Source organism: Prorops nasuta, unplaced genomic scaffold (assembly GCF_024137725.1).
Source record: "Prorops nasuta isolate Cenicafe-Biocafe unplaced genomic scaffold, Cenicafe_Pnas_1.2 PNAS00062, whole genome shotgun sequence".
Taxonomy (NCBI): Eukaryota; Metazoa; Arthropoda; class Insecta; order Hymenoptera; family Bethylidae; genus Prorops; species Prorops nasuta.
Window position 1 is genome coordinate 460,653 of NW_027116859.1, and position 18,660 is coordinate 479,312.

The window sequence follows — 18,660 nt, forward strand, 5'->3', positions numbered from 1 at the left end:
GTGCGAAATGTTGCCAGAGCGTGGCAAGTTCGTGGAAACAAGTTTACGCTGGAGAGTAACTAGGATGTTGTGGAGGGTGAGAATGGGACGAGCTTTAAAGTTTGCAACGCACAGGCAGAGGCCAGCAGCTTCAGCGACAAGCACTCCATCATAGTTTGTGCACGTCTGCTTCTAGTTGCGGCTCGTGGAACAACGTTCAACCGACTATGGGTTTGCGAAAAAACACGTTAGCTTGTGTATTCAGCTGCAGGAATCGAGCCCTGGTTATACACGTCCTGTTTCAACGCAAATCGTCCACAGTGTTACGTTAGAACTCCACCAGCAATAAACGAAGCATCAAAATTCTCCATTATTTTTGTATCCACCAATAATTATCTCTCTTGCTACCTTCAGTCCCAATGCTGTAACTCGGGTACTTCTTCAAGACTCGGACTTTTCGTCCCGAGTCCTTGAGATTTTCATTTTCTTTTAAACAGTAGCGCGAGCCTTCCTCCTTCGGCTGGTCGTCACTTAGCTTTGATTTTTGTACTTTCCAAGCTTCGCTATTATGAATAACGAGCAGCATCACCGCTAAAACTCGTCTGTCCGGGCTTGTAAAGCTGCTTATCAAAAGCTGAGCAGAGCTTTCAGACGAGTAGAATAAAAATATATGGGATTAAGGCATTGGGGAAATGCACTTTGGAAATTCACTGTCGAAGTTTATGATCAAACTTGGAGAGCAGCTTGGTTTGGGGTGGGATTGCTGCATGCAAACTTTGTCTCGCGCACGCATTCTTGCCAGTATTCCACACTGGGAATAAAAATCATGGAGCTTTTCAATGGTGATTCGTCTATTTTCCTGAAAACACGGCATCGCTCCAATGCGATAGAAGCGAATCCTGTATTGAATGGAGTCGTTCATAAATCGATGAAAGGATTGTCTTTTGTAAAAAAAAAGTAAATCCTTTCTGTTGTAGAATGGAACGATTAATTGGATTAATTGTTCATTAATTGATTTACGCTTGTATGCTTTAACTTGGCGAAGCGTGTTGTCTGCACAAAAAAGGCTAGAATTCCAAACGCACTTTTTTATTCGATCCCTTTCCGAAAACTTTCTTTTTTAGCAGCAGGATCGGCTTTGAGGACTGAGATGAATACCACGTAATCCGTCGGCCTCTGATCGCTTCTCTGATCTGCCAGCAGTCGGAAACGAAACGAAATCTTCGCATAAACCAGCACCGACATGGCGCAGCTCAGCATTCATTCGGAACTTAAATCCACATTTCCAAAATGAAAATGAGCTTTTCAGCTTCGATACTATTTTTTTATCACCTTCGTTTGACGGTTATCACTTCACATATAGATCACGCGTGTGTCGAGTTTTTCTTCATTTTTTCCAATCTACATTCATAAGATTGACCTCTCTCTCTCTCCCTTCTCTTTTTCTCCTTTTTCTCTTGCTAAATCCGTGTAATTCCTGCAGAGGTTAAGCAGAAAAGAGAAAGAAGGAAAGAGAGGCAATGCGAGGGGGGAGGGATCAATCAGACGCGTTTAATAAAGTTAGCTAGGCTCTCTCAGTAAAATCGCACACTCTCCGTAGGACTCCGATGAAAATAAAATCTGCAGGAAGATTTCCGGCTCGCGATGAAAGCTCCAGCTAAAAGGGACCTCCGGAGCCGGTTAATTGAATCCTTTCTGGTCTCTCGTGGTGCTGGAAATTCAGAGACGCGTTTGCCCAGTAGTAAATCGGTTGACACGACAACATTTCGACGTTGTTCTCTGCAGCTGCCTCCATGTCGCCTTCGTTTATCACAAGACTGATGCCTCTTTCCTTGTTTACTCTCTTCGTGTCTCTCGAATATAGTATTCACCTAATTACACTTTTTCACATTGAATTTCTTTCCACTTTCAATTGAAACCACACACAAATACTGTATTATAACTCATGTATTCCGAGAACTTGAAAAAAAATTAATATGGCATAATAACTCCACAGAACGATCGATTCTGGTAGCCAAACCTCGTTATTCACCATACAACAATATAGCATGTTTATCAACAAAATTATGCATCTGGTAAATTATTTCACTGGTCAACCATCCCATGTAGCGTCCGTAGCAATACTACCATACGAGCCTCGAGCTGTTTATCCCCACTAGTTGACAGTAGTGACAATAGCGAATACTTGAAACGTTCTCGGAATTGACGCAGATGGTTACTAAATTTTCCAATAAGTATCAATTCGAGGAATATCGCTGAAGAATGCTAATGTGTTTACATCTAAAATTTATGAAGTAACTCTGGCAAATGTATAGGTTTTTCTCTTGGTATGTTCTCTCTCTCTCTCTCTCTCTCTCTCTCTCAGCGTTACCCGTGTACGTGACTGATATTAAATTACATGCCTTGAAATTCAATCAGATTTTATCACCAGCTTAAAAGATCCAACAGCCATTCTTGGACAGGCACGAGATGATATAGGAGAATTCAGGAGACTAGCGATCCCTGACGGAACTTATGGAAAGTATTACCGCGTCGGTTGATATTGTTATTATTCCATTGAAACGGAAATGCTGACAATAAAACTGGAGGACAATATTTGAAAAAAAGAGAAAATTTTCGCCGAATTTCTCAGAAATTTGTTTCGTACACTCTATCCATACGCGTCTTTACTGCTTCTGCGGGATCGCATAACTATTTCCGCTTGAATTTGTACTGGCTTAAAACGGATGACGCTGCGTATAAGTATGTGTTGGTGTGGTGGGGAGAAAATACGTTGGCAGTACGAAACTGGAGCGTCCGACGATAATCGGAACACGTTTGTTTCCCGATCGAACGATTATCCAAGCCAAACGGTGCATTCGGTACACGTGTTCTCGCCACCGTAGCCACCAGTACCACGAACACTACCACACCTCAAGAGTCCAATCCACACCAACATATATTCAAGCGTGATTCCATATATTGACTCGTTACCCAGCTAATCATCGCTGGCCGAATGGCATTCCAACATTGGCCGCATAACCCGCTCCTTTAGGAATGCGGAATTCGTTTCTGCCCGGCAAAAAGTGAGGTTAGGTAAGATTCCACTCATATTACAGACATAAACTAAATCTTACCTGATTGAGTCGTTATCCGCTAGTCACCGCCAGTTGAATAACATTCTAACCCAGGCTAAATATCTTGTTCCTCCGAGAGAACGATAAATTCTCCTTTACTCGCTAAAAAGTGAGGTTAGCCGGGGGATTCCCTCCATATTACTTTACAGTAAGAAGGGAAAGCTTCTTTCTCGGATGGGTTTGCAGGGGGAGATAAAAAGATGAGTGAAAAAGGGCGCGATTGCCGTTGCAATTGATTTCCCGCGCTTTCTGCTTGCGGTTGGGATACCCGTCGGAAAAAAGTCTGATATCTCGCGTCATTGGCGTCAGCATCGTTAATCTTCCGCGCCAGTCTGCCTCCATTCAACTAATTTACCGCGATTCTTCCGCTTTTTTCATTCATCTTTCTCTCACCTCTGAAAATACGCAATTATTGAACTTTTTTTTGATGCTCCAATGATCGTGAATTAATTAAGCTTTTCCCTTATTTTTCCAATTTTAAATCTGCAGATGAGAAATTTGATTTTTGAGACTAATATATTAACATGCGTTTTTTGCAGGTTCGCTCAGCTTGATTGCACTACTTCTAGATATAACAAGAGTGACTTCCGGATTTGCATAAATCATTGCCGCTTATTCCGCATCTTGCGAAGAGCACGACGTGGAATTTCAACGAAGTTTCCCAGTCAACATCGTTCTTATTCTACATTAGCTCAAAACATCCGCTTGCGATGACTCCATTAAATCTGAAGTTTTTCCAAGTGGCTTTCAATACTACCCAAAGGTTTATTTCATCCTCCCGCTAAATGGATTCAAATATTAGAAATACAGAGGTAAAATGTCGGTTATATTTTAAATGTGATAAAACAGAAATGGATTGGTTGTTTCGGATGTATGAAAAATATTTCAGGCAGAAATTTTATATTTATAGAGTGTTATGGTAATACATATCAGTTTAATATGGAGAAGTACATTCCTCACAGAGTGGCAAGTGTCATAAAATTTAGTGATATGACATGAACACGCATTCCCTAATCAAGTTACGTCAGCTCCTTCGGGAGCTGAAACTGCAATAAGAGTAGGAGATGAATTCCCAGGAGCCGCCGCTATGACTTACTCTTCGATCGTTCTCTTTATCACGGCTCAAGTCCCGTAGGATACAAAGCACGACTACCAATATAGAATCATTGCATTTCGTTTAATTTACTTAATTGTTATCAGCTTGTTAAATTCTGCAACAACCCATATCGAAGATTTTTCTATCTATCCAATATCGAGATTATATATATATATATATATATATATATATATATATAGGTACAGTATCATTCGTATCTTCAACGTATTTTCTATATTTATTAAAACATAATATATATACTAATCGAGAAAAACAATTGAAAGTTTACAAACTGCTGTAACTTTGAGGATAAAAATATTTTTTAAAATTTGTGATGTTAGTATAGCAAGTATTTTGACGAGAAAGGTCATTCAAGAAGAACAATCTAGACTTGTCAACAAAGTTATGGTACTTTCCTTCACCGTCGATCCTTAAGCGGTTCATTTCCAGAGCTCTGTAAATCAGTATTGTTTTGCAGCTGTATTCAAGCTTGAGGATGTCGGATATCAGATTAACTCCATGATGCTCGGGTTACGGGATCAATATTCCCGGAACCCTCTCTTGATAATTACTCCATCTAATAACATGTAAATTAAACCCCCTACCCCCTCCCCCTCCCTCTCCACTCAAAGTCAGATTTCTGCTTCATCCTACGACCGACCGAACTTCTCTGTCCCTCCAATGTTGTTTTATACCTTTCCATAACGCAATTTCATAGGTTAGGACCGAAAGTCCTCACCATCCCGAAGTTTCCGACGCGTCATCTACACTAATTTTCGTTCTCATGCTGAAAAATCACGCTGGACGGTGACTTTCATTATCCAACAGTTGCAATTCTGCAATAAAGTGCATTGATATTCACTTTAAAATTTAAGAAAGAAGCTTTAATGAGTAGCGTTGCTAAATGAAACTCGCTATTCAGCTTCTTAAGGTTATATTACATTCTTGCGAAAACAAGATCGCGTTCTGGAAAGTAGCGACGTAGCGATGCTCAGGGAACAGATACTCCAGAGTGGATTACATTTGCCTGAAAGAGAACTTGAGTATTATTGCGTATTCCGGGAAAGCAATTTATCAACCGCACAGCGCGACGATGTTACTTTGCATCGAAACTACCCGGGACTTAATAAGAACACAGTTCATTTGAGGTTAGCTGCTCTCGACCAAAGGCATCTCGGAAATAGCCATGAATTTTCCTCAGACTTGAAAATCCGAGTACAGCGTTTCGCTCGTACACGATAATGCGACTGGAATTCAATTTGGGAATACCTCTAATTGAGCGTGTCGATTAATGGCGTAGAGGGAGCCACGTGAAACTCGACACCGGCCGAATCAAAAACTTGAACCGACGAACAACAACAATAGGAACAGCCTCCCACCTCTGTGAAGATTCTTTGTCCTTGCGTAAAGTATAATATTCAAAGTTCTATGAAGTATTTTTGGGATAAAAACAAAAAATATATTTTTTTATGGTTATCAATTATGCGATAAAGCTTTAAAACTCTGGTGCAATAATTCTTTGGTTAATCTAAACATTCTGGAATATTCGAAAAGTCCTGAGAAACGTTCTTTCTTTCTCTCTTTAAAGATATCTATATAAATTTTGTAGATACACTCTGTACGTCCCTTCGAAATTTTGCGTTATCAATGGTTAAAGAACATAATCCGATAAACGCCGTTGAACCACGAATCTCTCATCGATTTTGCATTACGTTGAATTTTGATAGCGCGTGGATTAATGACTACAGAAAAGTGTCGTTTGTATATACGCGACTACAAATGTATTCGCGAATGTTCGACGAGGTGGGGATAGTTTTTCTGAACGTTAGTTTTTTTCGTCAGCGTGTCAGAGGCCGATGGAAATTCGCGGATGCATCCTGCCATCATGTCGAGGCTGTGTGATTCACGGATCTCCGTTAACGGGCGACGTAACAAATTTATGGCCCCGTAACGTGAGTACGTACACCGAGGTATGCGATCTCGTCGCCCGGAACGTGCCAACACCGTTTTAATGCAAGTACAGAGCACTCTCTACAAAGATACGACGAATTAAGACCTAATAAAATTTAAACACATCGCTTTTTCTATAAAATCTCGTTCATTTCACGTGTAAATAACACGTGTGTACATGTTGTGTTCAAATTAATATTTCTGCCCGTGTGTCTACGAGGAAATTTATGGATAGAATTACTATCGGTAAGTTACAAGGACCGAGCCCAGTCGTATAACCCACCGTGGGGAGTCCCTGTAGTGTTATCTTTACTCGCGAATCAATGAGAAATAAAGATTGGTGAGACGAGAACGCAAAAAATAAGTGGAACGCGATTAAAATTTAATATCTCACGCTGTAATTGCACTGGTTATCCGGAAAGAGAAAGATGGCGGGAAACGCATCGGTATAGGTCAGTGGCGCCCTCTACGTACCCGTATTACCAGAAAATCCTAAATCAAATCATCCGGCGCACTAGATCTTCGTAAAGCTCAGAAAAACAGTATTCCAATTGCGTATAAATCAGTATGCTCGGTCATTCGCAATTCTTCTCGACTATTTTCCGAAATTGGCCGGCTGTGTGGATTTTCACGGCTAGCATAAATATGCAGAATCCGTGTATTGTGTGTAATTCCTGGTCGACGAACGGGAGAGGACTGACGTGATTTACAGGCGTGTACGTGACTTCCTGTTGATGCGATCCGGTGTTGTCAATACACTGGGTGACCCTCTGGTAGTGAGTGCTCACTACGTGTTCGAAGGTTCAAGTGCCACCGCCAAAAGACCAGATAACATCGACGTAGAAGCAAGGCACAAAAACTCCCCTTTTATTCTTCACCTCTGTTAGCACGAAGCTACCCTTGTAAAAATAACACGCTGGAAAGTTCTTTTGACACTAATTAATGATTTTTTCTCATCAAAGGTATATAAGCATTCTTCGATTCTTGCTCTCAGCTAACTAAAATAATCTGTTTTTCTTTGTCGTCTCTTCCGCAGATATTTAATTTGGAAAGCGCATATAGCTTATGTTCCTCCCGACAAATGTCTAATTAGGAGGTGATTTAGGTGGGGCAAATTGGCCGTGGACCGTAGGTGGGTGGAGTTTAAGAGTTACGTCTCTGAGGAGCAACGTTTCTGCGATATTTTTAAGTTTTAGTCGCGCTAAGTAATTTCTCTGAAGCAACCGTTGGAATTGTGCGAGTCGATTAAGCGCCCTCGATTAATTACGCCGTTCCAAGGTACCTCGTCTGTAATTAGTGAGTTGTTTACGAGCCGACAGCAGCTTTACGCGCTTATATTCTAGATGTGTTCCGTAAAATGTTTCTCACGAGCACTTACTCTCTCAAGAAGCGAAAGATTTATTATTACTGGAGAGGGTAATTATCGCGCAATAGAATTTCGAGAAAAGTTAATGATGACGATCGAGCAATTACGTAACACTATGAGACCCCCGTATACGTACATATACAGTGTATGTATATATACTATATACAAGCGCACGCTCCTTCTCCATCACTCCTCTTTTCCTCCCTTCAACCCCCACTCCTCGTCCTCTATTCGGCGTAACAAACTTTTTAATTACGCAGCACCGGAACTACTAACTCTCCACTAATTTTCTCCAGGATTGGTATCGGCCAACTCAAATGTGCGAGCGTATAGCTTTAATTAGGCCACTTCAGATCTTTTTTATACGGCCAACCTGGGGATAAACCAATTTCCCTGCTTCCCCGATCATTCGCATGTCCCTCCACATAAACGATGACTTTTGACCTCGCCCTTTTCAATCCTTTCCTTCTTCGCCTCTCGTCTAAACGAGCAAAAAATTTGCAAAATCAAATCGAATCCCCGAGGAAGTTGTTTCGTATATAGGGTACGAAGACACGTGCGCAGATGAGGACAAAGCGATCGAGTGAACGTAGATGTAAACATGACTCGAAGTACAGGTGATAACGCAAAGGGTGCAGTATAAATGTATTGATTTCACCCCGGTTAAGCTTCCACGTGTCTCGAATCAAGTTTACGTCCACTACGTCGATTTGTACGCCATCACCCTAACGACACGCGTTTGTCAAAAAACGTGTAGTTTCAGTATATATATATATATATATATATATATATAATCTCTGCACAAACGTTTGTGAAGAGTCTCACGTTCTTCGGTTTCCGGACGCACGGCAAAGAGTCCACTATAGCGAAGATACGTGAGAAATATAGTTGGTCTTTGCGAAGAAAGTATACGGATAAATAAAAGCACTCGTTCCTGCAGAGTGAACGTGGGTGGACCTGCAAATGGAGTCATCATCAGCAGTCCGTACACTATATACAAAGTGTTCGCTTTAAAAGAAAATAGGACTGCTGCAATGATAGACCGCAGGGGGTATAAAATGAGCAGCGAGTGAAAATACAACCGAGACTGTTGCCCGAGTGAAAACTTACCTGCTGGTTGGTATATAGTTGTTACCCAGAAGCAAATGCATTTACATATATGCTGTTACCAGAACAGGAAAGAAGTGAAAAACCTAGCTATGCAAATTTTCAGCTAAATCTCTCACTGTCCCCCCCCCCCCCCCCCTCTCCCACCCATATTTCTCTTTCGCTCGGTCCCTTTCCACAGTTTAAACAATAGCCACCAATGCGAGATTCGATTCGTGTATGACGATATCTCACCTCGCACGTTTTCGTGTTTCTCGCAAAGGAGGAGAATAATCGCGCGATGCTGCGGGACCAAGTGGGGAAAAAGTCGATGCGACTGAATTTACATGTGCAAATCGCGAGTACAAAGTGTACTGGGGAGGAGGAGCAGGACTGGAAACAAAGGACCGGCTTCCTGGCGAGGCAGGGGAAGTGTCGATACCATAACCAAAGGGTTCACCTCGAAGGGTTGAAGCTATACACACTGTATTTTAGCCTGAAAACACGCGAGAAATGCAAACCTCGGAAAGAAATATATTATTCCGTGCGTAGGATACTGTCAGCAGCACTAATGGAATTTTAGTATCGCGATTCATCCCTCTCAGGAAAGACTCTGCACCTTGCCGAGCATTTTCTCTCCGCCACATTTCTATTTCCCTATCCCCTTCTTCAGCCCTCTGTCTTTGCATCTGCTTTTATTCTCGCTTTAATCAAGAATTACTACCTTCCTGAAACCTCCCCCCTCCGCCCCTTTCCACTTTTTTCAGGTTAATCTCTTCTTTTCCATTTCATCTTATTAAATTTATTCATATACATGGTCTTCACCTGGATTCTTCTCATCTGAAAAATAGAATTCTCAAGTTGGAGAGTTTTGTTGGAATTTCTTTGGTGGGACTCGGTGATTTTTGGGGAAATTTCAATGTAAATAATTGTTTGGTTGTTGGAAGACTTGCCACTTGTTTTTCCTTTTGGACGAGATTGGGATTCCTAGCAGAAATCGCTATTTAATCGTCGATGCTGGAGGGATGGTGCGGGTCCTTGGTGGAGGAAGCACGAGAAGTAAAAGCTTCTCGGAGGAAATGGCGAGAGGACACAGCCGGGATGGAAAAGCCGGTGCGGAATCCCATTTTGCATCCTTGTCGCTGAAGACTCGATAAATCTCTATCACCGTTGTGGCCGCATTCCCGCGAAATTTCAAGCATTCGCTTGCAAAGCCAAGCCCTACCCGAGTGCATTTATATTCGGTCGTTTCGATTTCACCAACTCGACTTATTAAAGCTCCGCCCACGATTTTAAGGAATTTATTTCCACCGATCAGTTTCAGCCCCATAGAAATCACTCTTCCCTTTACTCTCTGTATGTCCCATTTCTCTTGAATCTCTAATTTAACAATCTCGACAATAATTTTATAAATTCCAATATACAAATAATTTATTTTAAATTATTATACAAGTCTCCAAATCCACTTCATGGATTGATTAAAAATTAACTATTTGACATTACACGGTCTTCAATATACATATATATATATATATATATATATTATGGGAAAAAATGTAATCTTATGTTCCTCTATTTATCATATTCCTCTCATACTCGTATTTTTTGTTTCACACAATTGTTTCATAAAGCGGTATAGTCGTTGAAATTGTTGGCTATAAAATTCTAAAAATTGCCTCGAGTGGCATTAGATGTTTAACATTTTTTTTGCTCGTTATAATAGGTGTGGCAAGAGATATCTTTGGCAAGCTCCGTAAAACCTCTTACTCATTCTCTCAGCGGCTGAATTTTCCCTATTTTGAATATACATATATATATATATATATATGGTACATCCCCGCTGTTACAATGAAATACGTCCATCACGAGTTCCGTTTCTTCTCAACCACATTCAGGCATGACGAAAGCTTCTCGCTCCATTTTTCTAAGAGATTCGTCCAGTGACGAAAGTTTTGCATTCCGTCCTTCCGCCCTGGCTCTCTTTATCCTTTATTCCGTTTTACTTCTTTTCATCCAGCCCACTCCCGCCACTTTCTTCCTCATTCGTCCTTTTTGCCCGCACTAAGAACCATTTTAAATAAATCCGCAGGATTTCTTTTTCTACCACGTCGCATTCACCATTCTGACACGTAGCTGTAAAAAAGTCAGAGTTTTAACTTTTTAATGTAAATTATTGTATTTTGCGAGGTTCGCTGTATGCAGTTTCACTGCGCGTGACGGTTATAGACGCAAAAATAAATCGTGCGTTGTGAACAGTCGTCACGACTCCAAACATGTATTGAAAACGAAACAATTTAACTATTTTCGATTAAACGACGCACATTTGGAACGAGTAAGCTATATATAGCTATGTAATCAGAAATTTTACATCGAAATAATTACCTCATTAATGTCACGTGGACATTCACATGGATTATCCTGCACGGGTTAATTTTTAATAAGGTTAGGTTAACTCATCCGGTTTCGATAGAGCAATGCGAGCTTACTTCCGAAAGCTGTACATTATTGCAAGCAGCTACGGACTGTAATGTCGGGTAAGAGTAAGCCCACGGTACTCCCAGGACGTCTGTCGAGAGACTGAGAGCGAGTGCCGAGGGCTCGGAAAACTTTGGAGATGTTGTCTTGTGGCTATTCCCCATGTTTACATAGCAATCTCCTGACCCACCATAACCGCAGGATCTAACAAGAGCCATAAAGCTCCGAATATACACCATAAAGGTAATTTCAAAATAATCTCTTATTGTATTCGATAACTTTCCTAGAAAATAAAAAAAAACAATAACAAACTGCGGATTAAAACAAACCGGTTAATCCAAAACAAAGAGGAAAGTTGCAGTGCGATGGATAATTTTGGCGAATAAAACAACAAGGGAAATACGGAATTTCGACTATTTGCGTTAATGCATTTTAGCGCAAACAGAACTCGCCGTTGGAAAATATGAAAATTAAGGTCGCCATAAGGAGGATATTCGAAATATCACGAGAGCTGTGGAAACCTGGCGGGGATTTACCGTCCAACTGTAAAGCTAGCATTAAATTTGACGTATTCAGATCCGGTCTCGTAATCGTGGACAAACCCGCCATTTGCTTGATGACTTCTGTAAACATATTTATGTTGGATAATTACTGTATGCAATTTCCTGTTGTTCAATAGTGGTCCCCGAATAACCCGGACCGCTACAAACGGATGATCAATTATTTTTCACGAGCCCCACCAGCATTACCAACCTATTTGGAATTTCACAAAAGTCCACTACCCTTGTTCAACACTAGTTTAAGTCTACCATTAACGACGGTAAATCCGAGATGAAAATTGAGCCATCAGCAGCAACGGAATTTTGTCATGGTCGAACCAACATGGCGTCTAGCATAGAAACCACAAAGCCTGGAGGGCCAACTCGTTAACGCCAATCTCACGTTTAATTCAAAAGAATCGTGTTCCGATCAGTTCCTGGCATCCTCTTTATCCCGACCCTTTAACTTCGACACTGATCACGATGGAGTTAACCCTTTCCACCCTTCGAACCTTGCAATGATTGTAGCCCGCACGGCCATCAATGGCGGACGCCCCTTTTATTGTTAGACCCACGCGATTTCGTTAAAAAGCTCTCTGTTCCCGACGCAAGACTGACCAAAATATACTTACTTTCCTTTTCCACTCTCTCTCGAGCTAGCGCTTCTTTTTACAGTATCAAAACTTTCCTTATTGTTACTTCTTTTATTTCTCTATAATTTCGTCAAGTTCGTGCAACGAGCGAAAGTTTTTTGTATGCTTTTAGAAAGCTTTGTCTCTGCGATACCTTATTTTTATATATGGCGCCGATAAAAATTTATTGGATTTCTTCTAGCCATGACTTATTGACGCAAAGTTTGACGCTGACTTCACCCGTTCCGTTGGGATAAATTATTCAGGTCTGACGAGTAGGTGATGTTACCGGAAGTACGGCGCCAGACGAATTTTTCCACGCAATCTGCGATCTGACTGTGCGTCGGTAGAGGGGGCTAGAAAACTTTTGATTTTGATTCGTCCTCTTTTCGGAGGTTGTAGCAGCCGTACGTGACGGTGCATTTACATAACGCCGCTGCAAATTGTCAATGCGGCCAGCTTTGAAAATAAAATATGCACTGCTGTTTCCCGCAGCGCCGGCTGGTGGCAAGATAAAGCGAGGAAGAGAGGAAGGGGGGATAGTTGCGCGAACAGAACGCCCAATGGGCTCGAACTGGCTTACGTCTGCATCCTGCCACACATAACCTCTAAAACACGCGCCCGCGCGCGCGATTCTCTTTTCTTCTCCAATACCACCAAGAAAATCCACACACAAACGCATTCGTTCTTGTCTGTGCGCGCAAAAAATACCAACGGCTGTACCTCTTCGTTTGGTTGCTGACATAACCTCTCAAACTCGTTTCTTTCGGTTTGTACATGTACTTTACCTACGTGTGTACCGACAACACTTCTTTATTTGCAATTGTACACCGCTGTAACTCTCCAAACTCTTTTTCATTTCCACTTATACGGTCATTTTCTTTCATTTCTTGCATCTTGATTCACTTTTCTTGTTAATGCCTACTGCAGTACTAATTCGTACACGAAATATTACTTAAGAAGCATATAAGCGTATCTCGGTAAACACTACTTTGAAACACACGATGTTCTAGGGGAATTCCCAGCATGTTTGCTGGACGTGTGAATATCCTCGGTGCGTTCTAGGTACGTCTGTGGACATTTGTGATATTTAGGTAAGAATCAATTAGATACATCTAGATATTCTCAATACAATCTTAGCGTTTACCGAGGACATTTTATGCCATGACACTAATGCTCGTTTTGTGTTGGCGCCTGAAATGTTATTCGTAGTTATAAAATCACTTGTGTGTTTGCACATAACCTCTCTACGCTTCTCTCCATTTGTCCTGCTCTTCTACTTCTTTTCGCCACGCACGGATACAATGTTTTCACATCCACAAGTTTCGAGTATGCACTAATACACATTGAATTCTTTTCGCTTGCACACACAGACACACACATACGCGTCTATCCTGAGCTACGCTGCTTTTGAGTGCGTGGTTCAGGCTGCACGTGATTTAAGGGCTTCTGCAGACGAATAAATTTACCCAAGCCCCAACGTGCGTCGTGGAAAAGCCAGGACTTTGCACACGCTGCGAAAAAAAACAAGCCTCGTATACTACAACCCAATGGATATCTAACGATGCTGGATAAACTTGGCAAATAACAAGCAAATACCTGGGCAACAAGTGCACGCAGGCCTTAAAAAATGACGTGTCGCAATCATCGAACTTTATTCAGTCGTAACATTGGTAAGTTATGTTTCTGCGATATGTATTATTTTTGTTTAAAGTTGCGCGATAAAAAAGCCACGTCAAAAAGATTAAGTTTCCGTACGTAGAGAATTTCCAGAGCCACTTTATTTGAGCCGGATTAGAAAAATACGAAATATCCAAATGCTCCCGTTGTGTTTATCGCTGATAAAATGCATTGGCGTGGAACTCGGCGGGTTGATGCAGTAGCGGCACAGGTGTTAGGGGGTCGTTCTTGTGTGCGTTCGGCGATTGCACTCGGGAGGAGGTTTAGTGAGCAAAAAAATAGCAGGAAGCAACGCTCTTTCCTCCCGAGGCTTCCACCATAGTCCCCGTTTATACTGCCGTCTTTTCTTTTGCACGTTTTTCCCTGCTTTTTGACTCCCTTTACCCCATATTTCGTTATTCTTTTTCCTCAGTTTTTTATTCCTCTGCACTACTCTGCAAGAGCGCCGCGCCGCTCCCCAGTCTTCTGTTTACCCACGGTCAGTGGACGCACAAAAAAAGCTGAGAAAATCTTTCGAACGTATCGTCCAGTTTTCCACGAGGCCAATGAATTCTTTCGATTCGCCCAATTTTTTCACCATCCCAAACTTTTTTTCGTCGGTTCGCCTCCAATAAACCTTAAAACTAATCCCGCTTTTTTCTCCTAAAACTCCCTGGAGCGTATAGCGTCGGTCAAACCTAACCTGAGCGACAAAAACAAAACTCCAAGCGTTCTAGCTTTGGTTCACTGAGAACGGTGCGGAATCGAATTTATACCGGGTCATTAAAAAATATGCAAGAAAATATCTCTTCGTAGGTCCACTGGAACGAGGCTTGAAAACCTAGCCACTTTCGACTAAATATCCCTAGAGCAATCGTGTCCAGACCTAACCTATACGACAAAGCACTCTCGGAGGACTCTGCAGCTTTGGTTAAATGAGAATTATTTGGGTCGTGGCTTATCAGCTCGGGCTAACACACACGCGGGAAAATCTAGTTTTCGTCAATTTTACTTATCTCGCTCGGGCTTGGGACGGATGAGGAAGGGCTCGTGAGTCGGGCAGGAATGGTTGCATAAAATCAAGCAGATAGGAAAGCAGGGTTCATACATAGCCACTTCTTCGTACATGTGTATATCGACTGTGCGGTGCCCGAAGTCGGCAGGCAGGCATGTTGCCATAGAGAGCTGACGATGCGTTTAATTAAACCGGCTGTCGCCGTCTCTTGGCATTGTTTCCACGGGAGCTTGAAAATTCAGGCTCTAACACTCGTTTGCGCGCGCAGACAACAATACTCTGTTATATGTTGCTCATTTGACGGACAACAGAAACATATCAGTCAGTCAGCCTGTTCACTATTCTCTTCACCGGATCTCCCTCCCCTCCTACCGCCGCTCTCAAGCCTAGTGGCGCTACGTACGCGCACCGAGCGCAACTTCCGCTTTCGAACTCTCTCCCCCCTCCCCCCCCCTTCTTTCCGATAATTCTGCGTAATGCTACGATTTTTCTCGTCCTATTGAATTCACCATCTGTCAATTATTCTTACGACATTACTGTCAAATTATACTATTTATTCCAATTCGATAAACGGAAAGTGATACGTCGATAATCGCGCTATGAAATTGTTGTATAGAATTCTGATACCATTTATCTCGTATTAGAAAATTGCATGCTGGTAAATAATGGATTAGATTTGAATTTCTTCTCTATTTACTGTTTATCGAGGGTTCTTCTGTCTCTTTTTCCGAGAATCGAGTTAACCGTCCAGACTTGGCGTGTTTACTCGGAAGGAAACAAAGAAGTGACAATTTAGGCTATAATGTATTTATTTACTACCGTATGAAGAGCGAAGTTCATTGCTGGTAATTATTATATTTTCTGATAGTCGAATATTTTTAAGTTTTTCGCACCACGGGACTGTTTTACACATGTATACGTAAAACATAAATATGGGCAATCAAAATGCTATTTACGTTAAAATCCGACAAGTATTCCGTTGTTAAATATTATGCTGTGTGATACTACCAGCATCGACCCTTTTTTCGCAGCACATACGCTAATCCGTGAAAAGAGACAAAACGTCGCGACAGAGAAATTTTTTTGATTACGTGGCTGCCCTTTCATATATCTACTAGCAGAGAGAGGGAAGAATAGCTTCACGATTCAAGTAACGCCTACAGTGCTTTACAACTTTTTTTCACAACCCTCTATTGAACGCGAACAATATTCCTCATGCTTAATATAACGCTTCTGCAAGTTTCCCCAAACACAATGAAAACTCTGACAATATCGCGTTTATACTTAATTATGTTTAATATATCATTTTGGGGTCGGCCGTGTTCTCTCTCTCTCTCTTTCTCCCTCTCTCTCAGAGAATCCCCTTGTTACTCACACAAGTTTTATATTCTAGAGTGCAAATCAAAACGATGAAAAAGTACAGGTATAAGTATAAAATCACTAATTAAACCAAGAGAGTGTAATTAAAGTTGTCATAAACGCTTTTATATCTCCGATATAATAACACGCTGAGATTAAATTTTCCTTAATATTAGTCGTCTTGCCTTGCAACTTTCGCACAATCTGTCACGGTTAATTAATAAACTTTACGATCTCTTTTTCCTTCGCAATCACAGAAGACACATTTCCAAGATGGCTGACAGGGTTGAACAATTCAGGAAAGGAATTGTTTGAAACGCGTGTATTCTCCAAAACACAGTCATTTTAGGATCGTTTGAATGCGTTGAATTGAAGTTATTGAACATTTCCAGCATTTTTATAATTGCTATGTGATGGTAAATTTTAACCAAAGCTAACATTCAGCTGTAATAATAGACCTGCTGATTGTGAAATTTTTCGCTGTTGACTGAAAAATTAATGAAAACTGAATGCAACTAATTAAACTGGAATGAAACATGTAATTATTACCGCCTAAAAAATTCAGCTATCAGGAAACGTATGCGAGTCGAAATCGTGCAAAATCAGAAAAAGGGTTCGAGGATATCTTGACGTTTTGCCAGACGTGCCCAGCGGTGTTTGTTTATTCGAACGCTGTCTGTACGAGCGTGCAAAGGCAAACGACAAATATGTTCACGAACTTCCATCACAGTACTTTGTGCTACCTTAGTTGAAATCAGAAAGGTACATTGTCTGATCGTGATTCGGTAACCATCCAGAAAATATTTCAAAGGATGATTTCTCCCAATCCAGCTTGCTATGGCGCAAAATCTCTTCGCTCCAATAATCCTATTGTTCCTCTAGCTTTGCGTATATATATTCAAGTTTAAATATTTCTAGAAAAAATTAATTATCATGTGGTTATATTTTCTTCATTATTTACCGTGAACTCTTTCAGTTTAACATACTAATTAAACTTTTTTCACGTTCTTTTTGAGAACAATCTAGTTAGGTCTGAAATTGACACAGAGAATACAGGTAGTAACACTTGAAATAATATTTCCCATTTAGTTAATTGAATTAAAAAACACTGTTTCGTTCGCAGCATTTTCTAAATACCTTTGTGAGCAAAGCTTCCTGTTATTTGCACTAAAAACTCAGAAAATACTTACTGATAGTAAGAAAATGTTTATTAAAACTCGCTTGTCGGTTTCTGTGAATTACTGCACGGGAAGCGCGAACGCTTAGATTATATTTACATTATCTTCGATTTTAATAAGAATGTAAAGTTTAAAACCATATAGGTTAACAATAACAAAGGACATATTTGAAAAACCGACTCTTTGAAAATCTGAAAACCGCGTGCGTTAGTAGAATCCCATATTTTTTATAAAAAAGTGAATGAGAAAGCTACTCGTGTTTTTAGAATTTTAAGACTGAACAAGACAGATGTTCCAAAAATCTGTAGTTTTATTTTTCACCTATGATAAAAATGGACTGTTTCTTCTTGGCAAAAATAGCTGGGACAACGGCTGAATTTGACGTGGAGTACGGGAGTTTGTCATCGCGACAGTTAACACAACTATGGAGCGGCTTATTCCCCGAGCAATATGGCGGAGATTACAAGTGCACTTGATCCTTACTACAGTGCCCTCTAGCCTCCATGACTGATGCAGCAAAACATCCTTGTACATAATCTCTATACTATATCTTTGTATATTAAACACAAAATAAACAAACTTTTGCAAAAACATCGTCAGTGTAAAGTGACGATTAAAATAGGAAAATTGAAAGCATGGTAAAGTTTAGAGAGCCCGTACAGTATAGGAAGGACAGCGATAATGAAGAAATACTGTAATATCTCGAGATGTCTCAGAGAATCCACGTGAAAATGGAATGGTCAAAACTTGGCTGACTGTTCGGACAGTCTTCGCGCAGTGAGTTCGTTCGCAGGTTTGCAAGTCTTCATTTACTGTTGGCAACAGGCAAGGTGGAAAGAGAGGGGGACACTATGCTTGGTTGCTGCTGATTCGCCGAAGAAGTTAGGCTTCCCTAACCACTCGGAGTAAAGTAGTGGGGGAAATCGCGCGACGAGAAGCTACAGACGTCAGAGTAAATGCAATTACCTTCCACCTATGTTAGCAAACTAAGTTAAAGTTGTGACCGGAGCTTGGCCCAAGCTGTTTGTATTATGTATCCCTGGTCTTGTCTTATGTGTTACATACGCAAAACCGTGTTCCATTTTCCTTCACTATATATGGTGTCGTTTAAACATAATGTGATTAATAAGAAACTTCTAGAATTAAAATTTGTTATTTTACAAGTGCTTTTAATGAATGGATATCTTTACGTTCATAGAGTAATTTCAAT

At 40.9% G+C, this 18,660-nt stretch overlaps 1 protein-coding gene and 1 long non-coding RNA gene across 5 annotated transcripts in view; one reads left to right on the plus strand and one right to left on the minus strand.

Annotated features, from left to right (window-relative positions):
- The window catches only part of LOC136784645 (kin of IRRE-like protein 3), a 76,975-nt gene that overhangs the window by 22,373 nt on the left and 35,942 nt on the right, over window positions 1-18,660 (minus strand). The gene's annotated exons all lie outside the window — the stretch shown is intronic.
- Window positions 13,631-18,041, plus strand: LOC136784646 (uncharacterized). The gene is made up of 2 exons (XR_010824434.1): window positions 13,631-13,912; window positions 17,811-18,041. It is a non-coding gene; the product is annotated as an uncharacterized lncRNA (long non-coding RNA).